The 20,635-nt window shown below is 39.8% G+C and overlaps 1 long non-coding RNA gene across 4 annotated transcripts in view; it reads left to right on the plus strand.

The window, feature by feature from the left end:
• The window catches only part of LOC145442946 (uncharacterized), a 177,893-nt gene extending 163,116 nt beyond the window's left edge, over positions 1-14,777 (plus strand). The window contains exons 2-7 of one of the 4 annotated variants that reach the window (XR_013916192.1): positions 7,668-7,770; positions 9,040-9,137; positions 9,526-9,642; positions 9,710-9,822; positions 11,276-11,435; positions 14,593-14,777. This is a non-coding gene — a long non-coding RNA (uncharacterized LOC145442946). The remainder of the gene's footprint in view (positions 1-7,667; positions 7,771-9,039; positions 9,138-9,525; positions 9,643-9,709; positions 9,823-11,275; positions 11,436-14,592) is intronic. The other 3 variants (XR_013916191.1, XR_013916193.1, XR_013916190.1) reach the window with 3 other exon arrangements.
• The last annotated feature ends 5,858 nt before the right edge of the window (positions 14,778-20,635 follow it).

Raw genomic sequence — 20,635 nt, forward strand, 5'->3', positions numbered from 1 at the left:
CACCAGTATACGCGTAAATGAGGTGTACATGCAATGTGTTGGTATACAAACATCGGGGAGTAAGCCGTCGATCCACAGACATTATCATAGCCGGTAATTTTGATGCAGATCGAATGCCATCAAGCACACCCGATAACAATACCAATAAGCCACATTGCAATGACTCTGAGTCCGCGCTATTACATCGATATTTCGACACCGTTCACTGATTAATTCGATGGCTTTATCGCGTTGTAACATTACAAGATAGTCATGACCCTATCTCCGGACAATCACCCAGACCAATTGGATACATCGGTCAATATCCATTGTGTTGTCGACACCGAAGTTCTCTGCTGAGACTGCAGCGTTTGACCAAGGTGAACTATCGAAGTACGGGTGCTCGAAATGATTGCGATCAGTCTTTCAGTCACGATGCATGGATGTCGCTACTCCCACATAACGACTCCAGATAAATATCGTCAACAGTGACTCTGCAAATCTCGGACTGATACTGTGATCCAATAAGGTGTGTTTCTCTGGAATGAAGACTGCAATCGTACACCACAATAGAACACTACCTCGTGATTTCACATGCAACCATAAAACACACCTTCGTAAGGGGTCAGTTCGTCCGGCGACATTTCGAAACGACCATCGCCACAAGAGATCGGGGTTTCAGTTTGTCATATCGGTAACATTTTGAAACGGTATCGCACAAAGTTATTGACATCGATTCAGTTGGTCATATCGGTGATATTTTGAAACGGCATCACCACAAGGCTATTGACGTTACTCTCAGTTTGACGTATCGGTCAAACGTCTCAGCAGAGAACTTCGGTGTCGACAACACGATGGATATTGACCAGAGATGGGCGGATTCCAGATTTTGGGAATCCGTATCCGTCCTGATCCGACAGTCAAATAGGATTTCGGAGTCCGACAGTTGAGCAGCAAAATTAGGATCCGAAAAAATCCTGCTATTGCTTTAGTGCTATTTCACATTAAATATAGCCTGCAAAACAGATATGAACATTATAATCAACAAATTAGTATCAAGTAATGCCTTACAAGGATTTATTTATATCACATTTCGAATCAATAATGTTAGGTACGGTATATATCTTGAATATAAATGCGAGTTAGGAACTAGGCAGGGGAAATGAGCTAAAAAGACTGTGAGAACAGAGAAAGCAATATTAGTTGCTTTACGGAGAGGGTAAACATAGTAACCCAGGCATGCCATGATGCCAACAACAAAATCAGATATTGTGCATTGTGACTTGGCCAAGACAATTAGGCCTATAGTACTACTGAAGAATGGAACTTAATTTTCACAGAACAGACATGTATCAAACAAAATGGATGAATCAATCAAAATGATCACTTGATAGAGCAGCAATGAATAGGAAATATATATAATATTATATAATCAGCATGATGATGTGCACAATCAATCAGAGAGTACCGGTGGTACTTCAGTTCTAGTGTGTTTCCGAAATCATAAACATGACCAATTGACCATGCCAGCATATATTCATACATTACCACACCACACAATCATTCCAAATGACATCAGAAATCAGAACCACCAGGCACCAGTTAGGCAGTTACCTCTGCATTCTGCAACAACTGACATCAACTGACAACTGACAACTGATATCAAGTACCCTAATGGCTGATGAACAGGAAGGATAAGAATTAATATCTGAGGAACAACTGAATTCGAAAACAAACACTTCTGCAGCTCGCTTGCTGGAGCCTGCCTTCGTCCTCATCTCATCCAGCAGTATTCTCATCACTGCAGAGTGCAGAAACTTTATTTATGTTGCTTACGCATTTCAACGACGTTACCGGTATCAGCGGTTTCAACGTTGTCATTTATTGTCGAAATCAGCCTGGGCTTGATCCATTGGTAAATAATACCGAAGCAGTTATTTTCATTGAATATAAGATATCTTGAACCTTTATCACCCAATATTTGTTATGAATATCAAATCCTGTTTAAATCCGGCTCATATGGCAGTTTCAGAATCCGGCTCCGATCCGGCCACAGTAAAATTCATCAAAATCCTGCTCCGGCTCCGGCTCCTGAACCGGACTGTGGCCATCTCTGATATTGACCGATGTATCCAATTGGTCTGGATGATTGTCCGGAGATAGGGTCATGACTATCTTGTAATGTTACAACGCGATAAAGCCATCGAATAAATCAGTGAACGGTGTCGAAATATCGATGTAATAGCGCGGACTCAGAGTCATTGCAATGTGGCGTATTGGTATTGTTATCGGGTGTGCTTGATGGCATTCGATCTGCATCAAAATTACCGGCTATGATAATGTCTGTGGATCGACGGCTTACTCCCCGATGTTTGGATACCAGTGGTTCCCAAACGGTGGTGAATTCCCCACTGGTGGGGAATTCAATCGTTTCTGGTGGGGAATAGTCGCATTTGTTCAAAATTATACAGAGGACAGTCTACATATTCACGGAGACACATGCGCAATTACCGTTACCAGTTAACTGCTCTGGAATGTATGTATCGAAAATTATATTGCGTGTTGTTCATAAAACCTCATTTTTAACTCTGGATGGCCAATCATGGCGTCACAAACGCATCCAGCACGACTAGTTTGACGTGAAATAACGCTTTCGCGAAATTTTGAACGTTACTGGTATCGGTTCACAATACGTTTTATGTTGCAGTTATACGCGATTGTCTTGCGTACTGGTGTGGCTGTGTGTCTTGTGTAGTCAAACCAGCAAATAGCTGCTCTATGTTGACAAAAGTGCGGGGTAGTGGCCAGTGGGGAACAGGACAGTAACTGCCGCACCCCAAACCCCCCGCGATTTAATATTGCCGAATATCTGATTATTGGGTACCCTTACCCCACGAAAATACGTAGGATTTATAGAAATGGAGACTTCGGTGTCGGCGATTACTGCGCCACGACGCACCAAGGTATATGAAGTTGTAGGGCCATGGAACATGCAACTCCTAGAAGTGTGCCAGAACGATCAGCGGCGAGAAGACCTTGACCGAGAAGTAATGCCCTTGTGGTGACCCAAAACTTCGATATATATATAATATATGTTTGATTGGCTAAATGGCTGGCACCGAATGTTCCTGTCCTGGCGATCTGAACCCCGCCGGACAAATTCCATTCCGCAGGGAAAAATTATTTGCCAGTAAAGCAATACCAATTTGAAATCGTGTGTGCATTTTAGTTTTGGCGATTTCCATATCTTTTGACATAGCAGATATAGTAGGCTTACCATACGTCCTCTTTTAAGAGGATTTGTCCTCTTTTTTGACTTTTTTGAAAGTGTCCTCGGAGGACGCCCTTTTGTCCTCTTTTTTGAGATTTTGTCCTCTTTTTTGAAAATTTAGGTCAGATATAGAGGAAATTGCGAGTGATATGCCGCAAAATAGCGCAGAAGTGAAGCTCCGGCGGGTATTTCGGAGGAAAAGCGGTGATTTCAGCTCTGAGCGAAATGAAGACCTTTTTTTTTTTTTTTTTTTTTTTAGTCATCCACCAAGCAATGTGGAGTGAAAAACGTGTTTTCGAGCTCTGAGCGGAAGTGATGACCTTTTTTTTTTTTTTTTTTTTTTTTAGTCAACCGACCGCAAGGTGGGAAAAATTCACCGGTTTTTGGGAATTCTACTCCGGTTTTGTATCTTGCAAATTTCTGAAAAAGTGTCCTCTTTTTGCATTTTCAAAATATGGTAAGCCTAAGATATAGGAGGTCACAAAATAGCATAATGTAGCGAAGTCAATATTCCAACGGGTCCGTCCGAAGATGTTCAATTCTAATTTCGGGTCCTACCTTTCTCAACACACCTCACTCAGCTCTACGCCGGCAAATCTGATTACGTGAGCAGAGAGGAGAAAAAAGATTGATAGCAAAATATATGCAATTCCCGATCATATTGGCCGATTCAAACACGAATTATATAAATTTTTCGCGCTTCGCGCGTATAGTCGAAATAAGGCGGCGCACTAAACAGTAGACCCAATGTGGCTGATAAGTTGCAGGGAAAAAGCGTACAGGCTCAGCGGGGCTGATGGGGTTCTGGGGCCTAAGACCAACGTTTTTTTTTTGGGGGGGGAGCTGAAAAAGTGCTGTTGCGGTCCTGGTGGGGAATGAAGGCTCGGAATAAATCTGAAGTGGGGAATGAAGACAAAATGGTTGGGAACCACTGTTGTATACCAACACATTGCATGTACACCTCATTTACGCGTATACTGGTGTGGGCAAACAAGCGCGACGTATGTCTGGATGGTATTTTTTCGTGGAAACACAGGGTGTAACATGTTTACTTTGAATATTGTTCGTTGGTTTATCGATTCAGAGTTGATATCCGGATCCGGTTACGTACTTTATCAGGGTTTCCGATTTCAAACTGACTGTCGAGACATACATTGACCAACAAAGACACAATATAGTAAACATGTGGGAGAAAACTCGACCCGGAATTGTTATCGCGATGGGTGACATAAATCCAACCGTTCTCCGAACACCGTTATCCACGTACCAACCATCGTCGAGGAGGTGTTTTATTCAGACATTTTGACTCTGGAAAATCCAAAGCACGAACCCGGACATCACAGACATGTCGAAATCTATTGTCCAATTTCCAAAACATACACATCGATGTACAACAGTACATTGCAGGTGGGTAACTGAGGATTTTGATGGGATGCATCAGACCAAGTGAATATGCGATTACACAAATGTATTGGAGTTGTTGTTGGTGTATATTTTGTCGCTACCCGTTGTAACAATATATAAAAATATCAAATTGCCCGGTGTGGCTGTCAGTTTTCAAAACGAAAATGGTATTGTTACCCAGGGAAAAGCTAGATGACCAAGAGAAAATGTATTGTTACACTGGGTAAACGCCAGATCTCCAAAGAAAAATTATATTTTTACTCAGGTAAACGACGACCCACCAAGTGAAAATGGTTTGTTGCTCAGGGAAAAAATATATTTCCAAGTTAAAAAGGTTTGTTACCCAGAGAAAAAATATATTTCCAAGTGAAAAAGGTTTGTTGTTCAGGGAAAAAATATATTTCCAAGTGAAAAAGGTTTGTTACCCGGTGAAAAAATATATTTCCAAGTGAAAAAGGTTTGTAACCCAGGGAAAAAATAGATTTCCAAAGGAAAAGGGGTTTGTTACTCTAGGAAACGATAGACCCTCAAGTGAAAATGTATTGCTACTCTGAGTAAACGATAAATCTCCAGAGGACAATGGTATTTTTTACTCTGGTAACGCCTGACCTCCAGGTGAAAATGGTAATTTTACTTGGGTAGGTATCGTATGTTTAGTGTCGTTGGTATTGTTAAACGTTGTCGCCAGTAGCCGTTGGTATACTATTACGAGTGTGAAAAGGATTTGCACTCCCTGTGCAGAGTATCGCGATAGTGAACATATTTTTCGCGTGACGAAACAAGATCGCTGTTTAAATGTTAATGCATACATTTCGATTACCGAGTTGTTGTACAATAGAGATGACTCTACATTAGAACACGCTGTGTGCTTCGATTAAAACCACAAGACTACATGTAAATATATTCGCACAACTCGATGATGTTGATATAATGTTACTTTAATTAATTATTATGTATTTACACAACATAAAAATAACAATTCATGTCGCAGTAAGTTTCTTGAACTCGTGCTTGATGAAAACGAATGGTGACAAGTATGCTTTTGTGTTTGAGTGAAAAATAATTATTTAGAGTAGTGACAGTTTGTGACCACTGACCAGCGAATGCAAATCGACCATGATATTACAATATACGCTTTCGTCAACATAACGACTTGGCGTAGAGACACTTCACGTTTTTTCAATAACTGGATTCTCGAGACTTGTTACTTTAACGATGTATCGTTGGTGTGCAAACTATAACGACCATTTTGTTGAGTATGTTTTAGTTGTATTGTTGTGAGGACAACCATGTGATGACTCAGCACTTTTCGTTAGCAAAGTAAATTATTTTGTGCATTAGATTTGTGGAAAGTAAGTCGAATACAGACTCTTTTGTGGAAGTAACTGTATTACTGTGATATCATCGGTAGGTCTCTCTCAAGCAGTCACCGTGGTTTTGTTTTTGAAAGACGTCGCGATATCGATATAATATTTTTTTAAAGTCAAACTCGGGTGGATATCACGAATGTGTAGGACTCGCGGTATACATTGTACACATACAACTTTGAAGAGCTTCTTGGAGGTGCAAAACTTCAATATACAATTGAATGGTATATTCATACAACTATGTTACAAGAACTATATGATATTTCTGTAAGTACTATAGCTGTGTACTGGATTATTTGAATATTTAGATGCGTGACTGTTCGTGTAAAAACGATGTCAAACGTTTTGTAGAGTCTGACCAATCATTCCACAGTTTAGTATAGTATGGAATATCAAGAGGGGTCTTTTGTGTGATGTAAATATCTTTCATATTGTGATCTGAAAAAAGTCGCGGGGGGGTGGGGGGTATCAGTCGTATCATACAAAGTAACTAGTTGACACAAACAACATATTGAATGAAGACTCGTCTGTTGTTTTCATAAGTCAAGAGAGTGAAAATTGTTTTTTGTTACACTAAATTATTTTCCGCTACGCTAGCGTAGTTTGTATCTAGAAAAAACGGTAAACACCGACGACGTGATGTTGACCAATATCGTTATGTAAAGAGTGAGTAAATCCTCTTCCATGTTGGTGTGATTCAAGTCGATAGCATGTTACACATAACCATCATTCGTATTGTGTGTGATATTGGGAAGATGATACCGCAACAACACAACAAGTAATATTTTGCATCGGGTGTTTGGGCTTTAGGAATAGCGAAGTGTGTGATATTTTGGATATGTGTGCTCGGTTGAAACTAGGGTTGTCCTTGGGTCTTGTGTCGGGTAAATCAGAACTATGTCTTGAATTCAAGCACGTCCAAGTAAGTTCTTTAGTGACTACCCAGCAAACACAGAACCGTAAAAAAACCTTTCGGGATGGTTTCGAATGGTTATTTTAGGGTTTCGATTTTTATGTTTCAGAGGTATGTTTAAAATACGTAGGAAAAATGATCTTGAGGATCAAATTATTCTGTATGAATTCCAATTTGGTGGTAAGTATTCTGATGTGGGAAGCTATTTGGAACCTGTAGATACCGTTGCGTTTTGATAGAGTGCTGCCATCAGTATAAATTCGTGTTACTTGGTCGAAAACCTTATTTTCTGATTTACCGTCATCATTATATACAGCCTATATTCATTGTCTCGTGAGTCTCGTCTGATTCGCTAGCTGAGCATGAATTCCAGTTTTATTCCGAGTAAATATAACTAAATAAGTCGAATGGGTGCACTTAACTGTACGTGGTTATCCGAGCGTGACTTCTAGATTATTCTGGAAATTTGAACCGCGCTTCGCGCTTCGTTCGCGGGATGACTGTTTCGGAATGTGGTTGTAGTTGTGTATGTTAAATTCTGGAAGCTGGAATTGCAACTGGCACCGGATGTGGGTAAAAACTAGGTGTACGGTACATAGTTGAGCGAGTAATATGCTATTTTGAAGGAATACCCTGTAGTTTATGACTCCGAGAGCTGTTTGACTTGCTGCAAACCGTCCGAAAATTACGTCTATTTCGGTGGCTGTAATAGTAATAATACAAGCATTTTCAGCTATTTATAACATTATAATGTAGCATGTTATCAGGGACAATCACCGTACCGGACTGCATACTATATGGGTTGCTCAATGGCTTGGTCGTCTGCAGTTATCCACGTAAGTTTCTAAAATTATGCTTATATGAGTCATTTTCGTATCATATTATGAATTTATGATAACATACCGTAACATGTAGGAGATTATATGACACGGTCTACTGGGTATAATCTTAGCGCTGGCGACCAGCTGTACCAACTACTTTTCCACTGATTCCTAAAATACTAATTAAAATCTCGTCCGGGCACTGAAACCCCCTAAAATCTCCCACAAAGTTGGAAGTTTTCATTTTACTGAACAATAGGGGCGCCCGAGCTGAATGCCGATTAACATTTGGTACGCACGGTACCGATTGTGACGCCATGCCATTGACCGTCTCGGCGAAGTCAAGCCGTGCTCCCGGTGAGGCCGTGACCCTCTGAGTATGTTGCTAGAGATTGATGTGATGCCAATATACGTCCTATTCGAGTAGTTTTAGTATTTCGCGTCGTAGCGCATTTACAAATTTGAGAATACAAATGATAGCACTGAAGCCAACGCATATTGTAGAATTTACTATCAACATCAACGTGTACTTATTTGAAGCTATAGCTGGCCAATTTACAAAACAATTATATAGTTCCATTCGGGTCTTGATGGTTCCTAAATTTTATTTGAATTGGCAATATTGGAACGTAGTTTTAGGTGTTGCAACCAATGTTCCCTGTAAGCTGCTCAAGTGTGCAATTGCGACATGCTGACACCGTATCTGGGCACAGAAAATTTAAGCTGCGCACAAAACATCAAAGTGATGACCTTTTTTTAGTCGCTACGCACTGTTGTCCAAGTTGAGTGCGTGCAGACTCTTGAAAATTGGAGGGAACATTGGTTGCAGCTACTTTGAGTTGGTTGCATCGCATCAATCGCTGTAAACGTGAATACGTCCTAAAATGCAAGTAGCCTACTTTCATATTTTTTGTCGCGCATATAAAAATTTGGACAAATAGAAATGAGAACACACCAGTTATTCTCTGCGATTAACCGACTGATTAACAAAACGACTCATTCTCATAATTCATTCAGCTAAGTCCCAAACGGCATCCCAACCAAACCAAAAATGGCATAAACAGTGGTGTGTGATCTAAGTGGTTTTTGGCCGCCATGTTTTGATATCGCAAATGTATGATTTCAAACTGCCGAACATCCCAATTATAGGTAGGCTACAATTTATCTATCTATGATGCACTATAAACACTGTTTCGTTAATTAGCCTGTTATGCGCAGAGAACACCTAGTGTGTTATCGCACTGGTGTCGCATTCACATTAGAACTATGTTATAATATTGTCAGTTCCGATGAAATTTATGACCCACAAAGAGCCGAATGGATTCATCTGCTACGTGCAAGGAAGTACGCATCTATATCGAATTCCGCAGTGATATGCGTAGGTAGGCTGCATTTGTATAATCAAAATTCGTGGATGCGCGATGATGCGAATTGCAAAAACTACTCGACGTATTCGGGTCACATTGAATTATATGTCGCAAAATACTCTGACAATCATGGGGAACACAGCTCGACTTTGCCGAGACGCTTGTTGGCGTCACAGTCGAAAAGAGACTTTATTCGACTATTGTCTACGGGCGATACAATTGTTAGAAACAATGTAGATTCGGACATTGAGGGTTATTTTCGGGGGGTTCCAGTGGCCGGACCAAATTTTAATTTATATTTTCGAAATCAATGTGACAGTAGCTTTCGATTGAGACCGGTTAAACAAAATTTTGAGCTCGAGTTGCCAGCGCTAAGATTACCACCTACTGCTTTCGATTTCAGAAAGAGCAGCACTGATTTTTTTCGGAAGAGCAAGCAGATGCGTAAGAGCTGGCAAAATTGGTAAACTTCTTGACCGGAAAGTGAATTAAACTGTTCTACAAAAAGATTGTACCGTAGGTATGAGGCTGAATATTTCTAATACTTCTGAGACTTATGGCTAGCAAAACATGATATACAATTGCAGTTTAAAGTTCATCCAACGCAGAAGCAACTTCCCACTTGGCAGACCGGACTGTCACAATATCACACTGAGACGATCGCAAAAGTGGATTTACATACTTTCGTAGTATTCCCTCGGTATGTCTAGAATTTTTAACCGGACTGACTTTGATAATTATAATGATATCAAAAACTCAATCTCAAACCAAGTATCAATGTTTGATTCGTGGATGTGAAGCAATAACTGCAACTGCTGTACCCAGAATCCCTCAATAGGGTTCTTTAGAGTAATGAGGTATCTTCAGTAACTTGTGACTATATTTTCATGCTTTGCGGGGATAGTTATGTGCACTAGATTCATTTTAATATTCTGAAAACAATGTGGGGGTCGAATATCCGCATTTTAGTTTCATGACCAAAAGTATTTAAGAACCCCTGTAGATACGATACCGCCATATTGTATATTTTGACTCGCGTCAAGTCAGGTTAATCGATTTTCGAAGGTGACTCGAGTCAAATCACTCGATTTTTGTATGTGACTCGAGTTGAGTCAAGATTCAAGTCAAGGTGCCTTTTCGTCGTATGAGGCATGATTATGTCATTGCATTTTGCTAGCTGTCTGAAACAGATTGAGCGGTAATTGACTCTGAGCCAATGAACGAATATAGAGTTAAATATACGCGCAAGAAGACGCTGTATCGCTCACATGTACGCAGAACTGTTAAACTGCGTAAGTAATTGCACAGCCTCAGTTTATAGAACTTCTAGAACTGGTAACTTTACCAGCCAAAATAGAGAAATAAATTGATAAGATGCAATACATTACCCTTTTACAAACAGATATGATACACCATGCGTTAGTACAACGACGAAGCCGTTTCTGCTAGTGCGGAATAGTGTTGTTGCACACAGGCGAATAGCTTATTTTGAAAAAAAAACAATAATTTGAAACTGACATCAATTTCAGCATTCAACCGTCAGCCACGTGTTGCACATCTATCCGTAGATTAGTTATCAATACCTATATCTATAGCTACTGTTCGGTCAACTGGAAAGTTACAGAGCACATTGCATTGAAATAGCAGTGACGTAACGTTAGCAGTCTTCGCACAACTTTTCTGCAATCCTAGTTAAAACTCCAGACTCAAAGCAAGAGGCTTGGATGCATGATTATGCATTTTTGTTTTACTTCTAATCCAATTCCTGGTTTTCCTGTAAAGGCGACTGTAGGCCTATTGTGTGAAACAAGCCAAGCTTGCTGTACGGTACAGACATTAGCTATTCTCATGTCCTTAATAAGAATGGACCATGATTTGGAACTTGATGCGATGTCCGAGTTTTCTCGAATTTAGTCATTTTAATCTAATTTGTATACAGACTGTAGCTATAATTCTAATTTAAATCTAATTTGCAGACAACTGCTGTGTAGCTATAATCCTTATTCTACTCTGATTCGGAAATATATCTAACTGTAATTCCAATCTAATCAGGAAAAGCTAAAATATTTCTAATTGTCCAAGTCTTTTTGTGAAGTCCTTGTCGGGTATGATCGTTGCACTTGAATAATTCTGTTTGTATATTATGATTTCAGATAGCTGGATTCAGCTCAGTTGGAGGCGACACAATTGGCCAATCTGTCAGATCCATCATGAAAAAGGTCGCTACTACCCGTGTGTGGAGCAGTCACAGCCGTGTTGGAAAATCTGGGAAGGAGGCTTTTAACAAGCTCGCGTTGTGCAAGATCATATATAGTGAGCAACATTTATGTTTACCTTCGAACCTATCTATATGTGTTCAGTAGCCTACCTTACACCCCATGTAAATGTTGAGCTAGCTCAGTGGTTCTCGAACTTTTTTGACAAGCTACCTTGACAATAGCTAAAATTTTCGCCACCACCCCTTTATCGTCATATCAAAAATATTAAAACGAGCAGCCAGAATATTAGCGACCCCAACACATTGTTTGGCGGCATGCAGGGTATTCTGGCTACACTATGTTACCAGCCTGAACTATCGCGTCTCCAGCAGGACTGTCGTGTGTGCGCAGCGTGTGCGAATGTTAGCCTGACCGCGGACTTTAGGCTGTTGATGACTAAAATATCAGTTCCGACATGTTGGCGTAGCCAGGAGTCATCTTTGTATATGACCATAAAGTAGAATATCTCGTAAAGGATTTATTTGTCTTGATATTTTTTTAGCGCTGCGCTCGATTTATTGCCAATCGATTTCTTGCTTTTAGTATTGGTGTCTCCTCCTGAAACGTCTTATTTACGGAATTGATATTAGCTATATTGGCAATTATGCGAGAACGTGTCGTCCGACATACGACTTCGCGTCTGCACTCGCGAAAAGATCGTCGGCGATGAAACCTTTGCACAAAGTGATCGACGCACTTTCACTGAACTCTTCGATATTGATACGTCCAAGCGTTGATTAATCATGTCCTGGCCAAATGAGCCCAGCAGTTTACAGCGTCGACCCACAATATATGCAACTAACAATGTTTTATTGACCTAATTCTTTCATTAACTTTAATAATATTTTCGCGCTTTGCGCGACTAGGACATGTTTACATGACATAATTGTTAACGATTGTGATGTGTGGTAATATGAGTCCTTTTTTACCGTTACCTATAATCCGGTTCGTTCCTATCGAACGACTAAAAAAGCACATCAACATTCAAGTGGCCCACGCAATGGTTTGGAAATCTCATGTGGCCCGTTGGCCGAAAAGGTTGGCCACCCCTGATGTACGGTATCAATAAATTTTTGTCAATCATTATTCAATCGATTAACCAATTCAGCGTCATGGTTCAGTTATTCAAATGTAATACGATGTAATGTTATTCAACAGAATGTTATGTAATTTAACATTGCAAGTCTATTATGGTTAGTGCAGGGGTGGCCAATCGTTTTCAAAAGTCTATTATGGTTTGTGCAGGGGTGGCCAACCTTTTCAAATTTTTTCAAAGTTCACCAGCATATCGCAAAAAATCCGAACGTACATAAGATATAGCAGTGGTCGGGAACCTATGGCTCGCGAGCCATATATGGCTCTTTTGGGTATAATATATGGCTCTTTGCCAAATATTTAATTTCGTACTGAATTGACCAATATTGCAGCAATTGTTAGTATATTTTCATCAAGGCCAGAATAATTAGTCTCTTGACAGTATAAACATGTCTTTGATAGGTAAAGACAATGCCGGTCGTCAGATTTAGGGGCTCGGACCCCTATTTTCAAAATCCGCAAATTTAAGTTGCTGTCGCGCTGGTGACCAAAATCCCTTGCGAATTCGATGTACCCGACTCAAAATCTTGGATTGCACGATAAGGTGATTGATCGAACAGAATAGCAAACATGGCGACGTTCAATATGCATTGTCTTCCTGATCTACGGCGCGTAATAAACTGCCGTGGACGTTACTTTCAAAATTACAAACAACATCATAGCTATCCACGTTCTTGATCGGTACGTAGCTATGTAGGACCGGACATAATGTGTAGGCGTGTAGTGCAACGTTATATGGTACCTCCGAATACTTTTGAGAATTGAGAAGTCGACCAGTATTTTCGGAATCGTTACAGTTACATTCGATTAACGTCAGTTATGATATATTTTAAGTACTTCACGATAAATTGCTTTACCAATGGGGAAGCTAACCCGTCTGTGCCTTACCTCTCGCTTCGCGCTTTATTTTCGAACCGTAAATATGCTAATTGTTTGTTTTGGGGGAAAAATGTTCAAAATCTTGTCATTCTGAGCTGGACATCGATAAAAAAATGCCAATAGAAATTGAACGTTTCACAATTTTCGTTCACTCATCCTGACGACAGGTGAGGTATTGCCTCACTTGCCTCCCATGACCCGAAGTCACTGATGTATCACAGCGTAACGTGGGTATGGATATATACTAGGGTTACCATATTTTGGAAATCTGAAAAGAGGACACTTTTTCAAAATCTTCAAGCTTACAAAACCGGAGGAAAATCCTGAAAAATGGTAAATTTTTCCCACTTCGTGGTCGGTTGACTAAAAAATTGAAAAAAAGATCAACAACTTTCTCGCTCAGCGCCCAAATTACAGTTTTTTCCTTCACATTATCAGGTGGTTGACTAAATAAAAAAAAGGTCAACTTTCTGGCCCAGTTCCCGAAATACCTGCCGGAGCGTTACTTCGGTGCTATGATTTACTGTATCTAAGTCGTTTTTGCCATATATTTAACCATAATTCTCAAAAATGAGGACAAAATCTCAAAAAAGAGGGCATTTGAGCGTCTCCGTGGACACATTAAAAAAAGTCATAAAAGAGGACAAACCCTCTTAAAAGAGGACGTATGGTAACCCTAATATATACTGTGGTAGTGACCATTTTTGACTCCACCTATGCATGTGATCATGGATTCTTGAATTTAAATGAGCATAACCACGAACATACTTTCTCCCATGACTCAAGTTTCAAGCTCAAGCTTTAATAATGCAGCCAGAATCATTAGTACGAGTTTTTACAAAGAAGATGCGGCGCACACGACGAATCACATGTTGTGAGTTCGAGTTAGTGCTACCAAGACGTCACGCAATTTTAATTGTGACGTAACAGTTGATTGACATGTATGGCTCTTTGGGAGTTAGAATGGAAAAAATAGGGCAAATATGGCTCTTTGGACGAAAAAGGTTCCCGACCACTGAGATATAGGGTGATTTAATTGACACCGTTTACTTGATTACTTGAAATTGACTCGTGAATTTTACTCCGAGTCACGAGTCAATCCATATATCTCGAGCGCCGAGTCGAGTCAAGTCATTTTTGCAAAGTGACTCGAGTCATCCCAACACTGCGTAGTACTAAGAGCTATCTAAACAGGATCGAGCATGTCTTTAACATTCAATGTTGTTGTTTCTCTGTAGGGTTCTATGGGGGGAAAGGCAGAAAGCAGCGTCTTATCCTCGTCATCAGAAGATGAAGAAGACACATAATCAGTTGGCTTGATTATTTTTTCATTCGCTTCTTTGACATCGTTTCGTTCTGAATTATTTTCTTTGAGTTTCGTTGACACTGCTTTCTGTATGAATTATAAGTTCATCAAAGGCAATGTGTACTGTGATACGTGTATGTGTCCGCAGCCACCCTCAGGTATGCCTAAATATGGGAATACAGGGATGTTAGTATCTCAGGATGTTTTTCTGACCATCGATTGTACGTTCTAAAGCATTGTAGATACACAGTTTTATCTACGTTTTATTAACGATCCCGATTTGCGTGAAGAACGCGTTAAAACGCGTCGACACAAAAACCGACTTAAAACTATCCTGCTGGTCTTTAATATGAACCAAATAGAAACGTTTTTTTAACCTCAATGGGCTGTTTCGTGTTTGCTGGGTATGATTACATCTACTTTGACGAGAGGAAATGAAAAAATTCAAATGAATACTATACTAACGAGCAAAAAGTGCAAAATGGTTTTACCAGATTTAGGAGTAGGATATATTTTCGTCGATTTCTTTACAATAGCGTGTTTTACAAATATTTCTAGTACACCTAACTATAGGACGCATTTAGCAAACGTCGTACAAATTGTATATGTGACGGCAACGACTTTGAGTGACTTGGTTTCGATCCCTTTTGTGAAAGATTGTTGGGCCATGGTGTTATACTTTTCTGTAATGGTTGAGGTACGTGAACAAGTTTCCAATCAACTATTAATCGGACGTACGACTTTGGTTTAACAATTCGTAATATGTCTAAAATGCCTGCTGGTATCATAAGACACAAATCGAAATGCATATCAATCAAGACCTTTGCATGCTGTGAGTTTTGTGGGGGCATTTATTTCGCCCGATAGAAATGAACTTGTATCAATAGTAACGCGAAACGTGTTTATCATTTTCGGTGTCGGTTGTGTTCATGATTTCTTTGTCGGTATGCACTCTACAAATAATTTCTGTATACTGAGTTGTGATGCATTTGGTGAATATCATACAAATTGTTTTGTGGGGGTGGTAATGACTTTCAGCGGTTTGGTTTTATGATTATAATTACTTTAGAATATTCATATGATAATGTATGATCCCTAATTTTGTAGATTTCAGTGTAGCACATATTTTGATTTTATTATCGCTGTGGGTTTTGTCTAGTAGAATAGGTTGCAGCCAGTAATGATATTCCAAATTGCTCTTGTGCTGATCAAGGTCTTAGAGTGCAACCTTGTAATTTTTTACATTTAGCAAGTACAACGACGAGTCACGAATTAAGTATTGTTCACCCGCTTCTACTGGTACTCGATACCTAAAGTGATATTTTCACACTCTGTAAGGTATGGATGTTTCAATTCGCTGTCACAAATTCCGACAATAAATCGTATCAATTGTTGGATTCAATAGTAACGATACTACACTTAAATTACCCGTTGCGAATCGCGATAATAAAGCATTTTGTATCGGGTGTTCAATGTATGAATAATGGAATTATTACATCTTTAGCACCGGTTATCGGAAGCGATGGATTTTAATAATTGTACTGGTTGTTGAATGTAATAATACCGATATTGTTGTTTCATCTTCAGTCCTAATTATTGTAAACGATTGCATTTTTAAAGTATTTTCTGTTGTCTGCAATACAACTATTGTTTTGTACCAATCCGGAATAATATCCGAATCAAGAACATTTCGCACATGTCAGTCTGGCTTAACAATTCGATGTTTTAATAACCATGATAGTGAAAAGTTTGTTGCTGTCATAATAACCTTTACCAAAACACCGAGTCTAATTACCGTGAATAATTTAATAACCAAGTCATGGTCGAACATTACAAAATATCCGTCATATGTCAAATAACTGTGTCAATCCTTATGTTTGCAGTATGATAACTTTCAATGTAACACCGGCGTTTGATCGTAAGAAATGAATTCTTAATTACGTTGGCCAGACTTTCAAATGTCGTATATTCAAAACACATGTTAATCTCAAGTCGCGCGCCAAGTAGTAATTACTTCATCTTACAGTTGAATAAAAAGACGGGATATGGATACAACTGAGTTAGTATGTTTGTGGGTTGTAGTGATTACTCGCGTAGTCTTGTCTACTTTTCATACGGACACTTTTTGTTTTGGTTTGGTGAGTTACTACAAACGGATTGACTTACCAAGGTTTTTGTATTTTACTCTTTTGTGCATGGCAAGATGTTAAAATGTTGAGTTGTCATAGTAATAGTATTTCTGAAACTCTATTTTACAAACGGAAACGGAGTCGTGAATAGAGTTGTCAGTTTCAAGGATTGTTTCAAAGTATAATCTTGAAATGTGACTGGATCAAAGTTGGTAGTCATGATTGTCAATCTATTTCAATTCAGACTATGTCAAAGTCAAAATATTTCATTCTGGATTATCTCAGTTTACCTGTAGTACATCTGGCGAACGGATTTAAAGTTGGTAAATTACTTAAATGATTGAATATTATCGGGTTAGAGATAGTTGGTATTGATTCTATAAGTGTTAAAACAGCGGCGTGGAATGTGTGAATGATCCGGAAACGGAGTTGAAAGTTGGTCAAGTCAAGTAATATTCAGTTTCAAAAGGTTTACACTCTTAAAAGATTCGAGTTATACCAACAATTGACAATTTGATAGTATTCAAGTCGCCGCCGTTGTGGTTCGGTTATTCCTTACCCTTGTGAGCGATCGTGGGATTTTACAATTATTTCACACCTATTTGAGTATGCGGTAACCTCACAAAGGATTGGGGTTAGGATGGAAATAAGTGGCAATTTGTTGCTATTCAAGTTACCGACACTGGCGGTTCTGTTAGTCGTTACTTATTAAATCTTACCAGCGAAATCAAGTTCTGTGACAAACAGATTACTAAAATTTCACCGCGTGAGCGATCGGTATGGCTATGACACCAAGTCGTGAAAGATGACTTTGTCTGAGGTGTTATCTTGTGGGCGATCGCAGGATTTTACAAATATTGCACACCTTTTTGAAGTGTTAGTATGTGAACGCGGCTATTGTTGGTATTTGGATCGCCGTCTACGCCGGCTCTGTGGCAAACTTATTACCAAAATATTACCAAGCAAGTGATTCCTAGATTTAGCAAACTATTTCACACCCTTTTTTGCTAAAAGTATGACATGCCGCCTGCAGTCTATACCCGAAAGTACGACATGCCAACAACGAAGCCGCGTGCGACCGATCCCTATGCTGAAAAGGGTTACCGTGCGACCACAAGACACAATAGCCGCTTTCCACCCCCGCCATAAGACATAAGAGCCGCTTGCGACCCCCGCCATAAGAATAACGATATATCACTGTCGCACTCACCGTAAACGTTGGGATTACTTCAAATTGGTCATATATAATAATTTGTGATATACACATGACTAAGAACCAATCACGTGACTATTTACCATCCCTGATACATATTCAACACCGGTCGAGAGATGCCTATACCCGAAAGTACGACCTGTCAACACGAGTTTTCGAGGCACCGATCGAGAGATGCATATACCCGAAAGTACGAATTACCCAGTGGCGGCTCGTCCTATAGGGCAACTGGGGCATTGCCCCACCTAAAATTCTGTTCAATAACAATTTACCCATTTATAGACGCACAGCAATCAGTATATACCGAGATCACGGCGAAACCCGCATTATTCTTGTGCTTTCGCTAACAAATGCCCATACATAGCGAAGTCTCTGCGAAAATCGAATTCTCTTCTGTGTTTTCGCTTTGTGAATGCCTAGCCGGGGCTTGCCCCGGTAGCGCTCATAACAAGCTTTCACTATCTATTCTCTCAAAGCCGCGCACAATAAAGAAACGGTGATTTACTCTCTCCTATTCGTAAAATGGCCGAGCAAGTGGGGCAACTATGCCTGTCGCCCTTAAGGTGTGATGTAACAATCGTATCTATATCTGAACTCGGTTACCGTGATATGCGTTGACTCGACCTTTGCTGGTATATGTCGATTTTGACGGTGTTTCGCACCATGATCATTCTTGAAACTTGGTACGATATGTCGTGAAAGTAGTATTTAGCACTGCTCCAAGTTTCAGGCTTGCTACTCAAAGATAAGGGTGGTAATTTCGTTTCCGAAGTTCAGTGTGTGCTGATCTATCATGTACATTGTACAGCAAACAGATTTTACTCAAAAGCCAGTATTGGTCTCCATTGATTTTGACAATGTTCCATACCGAGATCGGTCATGATATTTGGCACAGTAAGTCTTAATGTTAGTATCGACCGCTGTAATAAGTTTTAAGTTTGTCACTGAACTATGTGGGTGGTAATTTCGTTTCCAAAGTCGAGTGAGAGCTGACTCTTCATTTATCGCTAACAGATTTACGCAAAAGCCGTTATTGGTCTCTATTGATTTTAACGATGTTCCATACCTAGATCTGTCATGAGCTTTTGCACGGTATGTCTTGAAATTAGTATCGAACGCGGTGCCAAGTCTTAAAGTTGACGCTCAATGATTGAGGCAGTTATTTCGTTTTCGAGGTCGAGTATGGTAGAGATGCGCGCTGATCTGATACTTAGCCTACCTACATCATTGCGGATCTCACGGAAAAGCCGGTGTCTGTCTGTGCTAATCTAGTCTGCGTTCCATAACGAGATCGGTGATGATATTTCCAATGGTATATCTCGATGATCGCATGAAACAGCTAACTAAGATTTTCGGTTTGCATTCAAATATTCACATAATTTTATGTTCGCCAATGTGCATTTCACTGTGAAATTGTGGCCTTCAAGCCATTTGCTTACAATCCCCTGTCAAATGCGATAGCTATTTCATTTTCGATGTCGGCTAACAGCTGATCATTCGATCAGCCTATTCCTCTATCTATTTTACTCAAAGTTCGGTGTTCGTCTGTTTGTATTGATTTTGACAGTGTACCATGCCGGAATGGGTTATGAGATTGCGGATGCTACTTCTCGATGATTTCATGTAACAGTATGCTAAGTTTACGGCTTTCATTCATGTATTTATTGATTAATATATTTTCCAACGGCGATTTGGCAGCAGACAGTAAGCCGTATGTGTTGCGTCACAATCTCCAGTTTCAAGGCCAAAATGTACTATGTTGTTCCGAGACCGAAGTTCCGAGAATGCTGTCCTTAGTTCTTCAAAGACCATTCAAATTGATGTTCTGGATTCAATATGACAGGCTCAATCTATGAGATAACAATTGCGTATGTGTCCGAAGTCGTTGACCTTTGCAGTTAGGCTTACGCAATCTCTCGAGTTCTAGTCATTGGAATTAGTCTGGTCAAGTCAAGTGCGAACATGAATCGTATTGAATCTTCGCTCCGTACGTAGGCTAGTTTACGCAGTTGCCTTTAGAGCGAAAATTAAAGGTCTAGAGAACTACTCCTTGTCGCTTCGACATATTCCTGTCTTTTCATTGTATCGCATTTTTGTGGTGTATTGAACTGATAAAATTGCTAATAAACCAATGATGATGATGATAGAAATTGTCCAGTCCATTGATCCAATCGTACGCCGGGTACCTCCGCTTTGGTTGCCTATCACCTGGTCGTAACTCGTAACCACCAGCTCAGTGGTCGTAACACACCAGGATCGTGTATGAAACACTTTCGGACGGCCTATCGATTTGCGTAATCTCTAACTCTACCATGAAATCATAACGCATGCTACTAAGGATGACCTGATAATTGATTCGTGGCATAGGGACGATTCTTAGTTCACGTACATTAAGTAAAATATTCCTTTGATTAAAAAAAAAATGAATAAAACATTTGTTACCACACTTCAAGTCACGGCTCACCGGCAAACCTCTCGCGGCACCTACGTTAAAATCACTGTTGTCGGGAAATTCATGTGACCATCATATTAAAGTTACTTTTTTACGTTGGAAAACGCCATTGTGACGTCATGTTGATAAAAGTCGCTCGCAGCCCTTGCCCCACCACCCGATATTGTCACGAGCCGCCACT

Source organism: Botryllus schlosseri, chromosome 7, assembly GCF_051294905.1.
Source record: "Botryllus schlosseri isolate E-star chromosome 7, Bs_hap1, whole genome shotgun sequence".
Classification (NCBI taxonomy): Eukaryota; Metazoa; Chordata; class Ascidiacea; order Stolidobranchia; family Styelidae; genus Botryllus; species Botryllus schlosseri.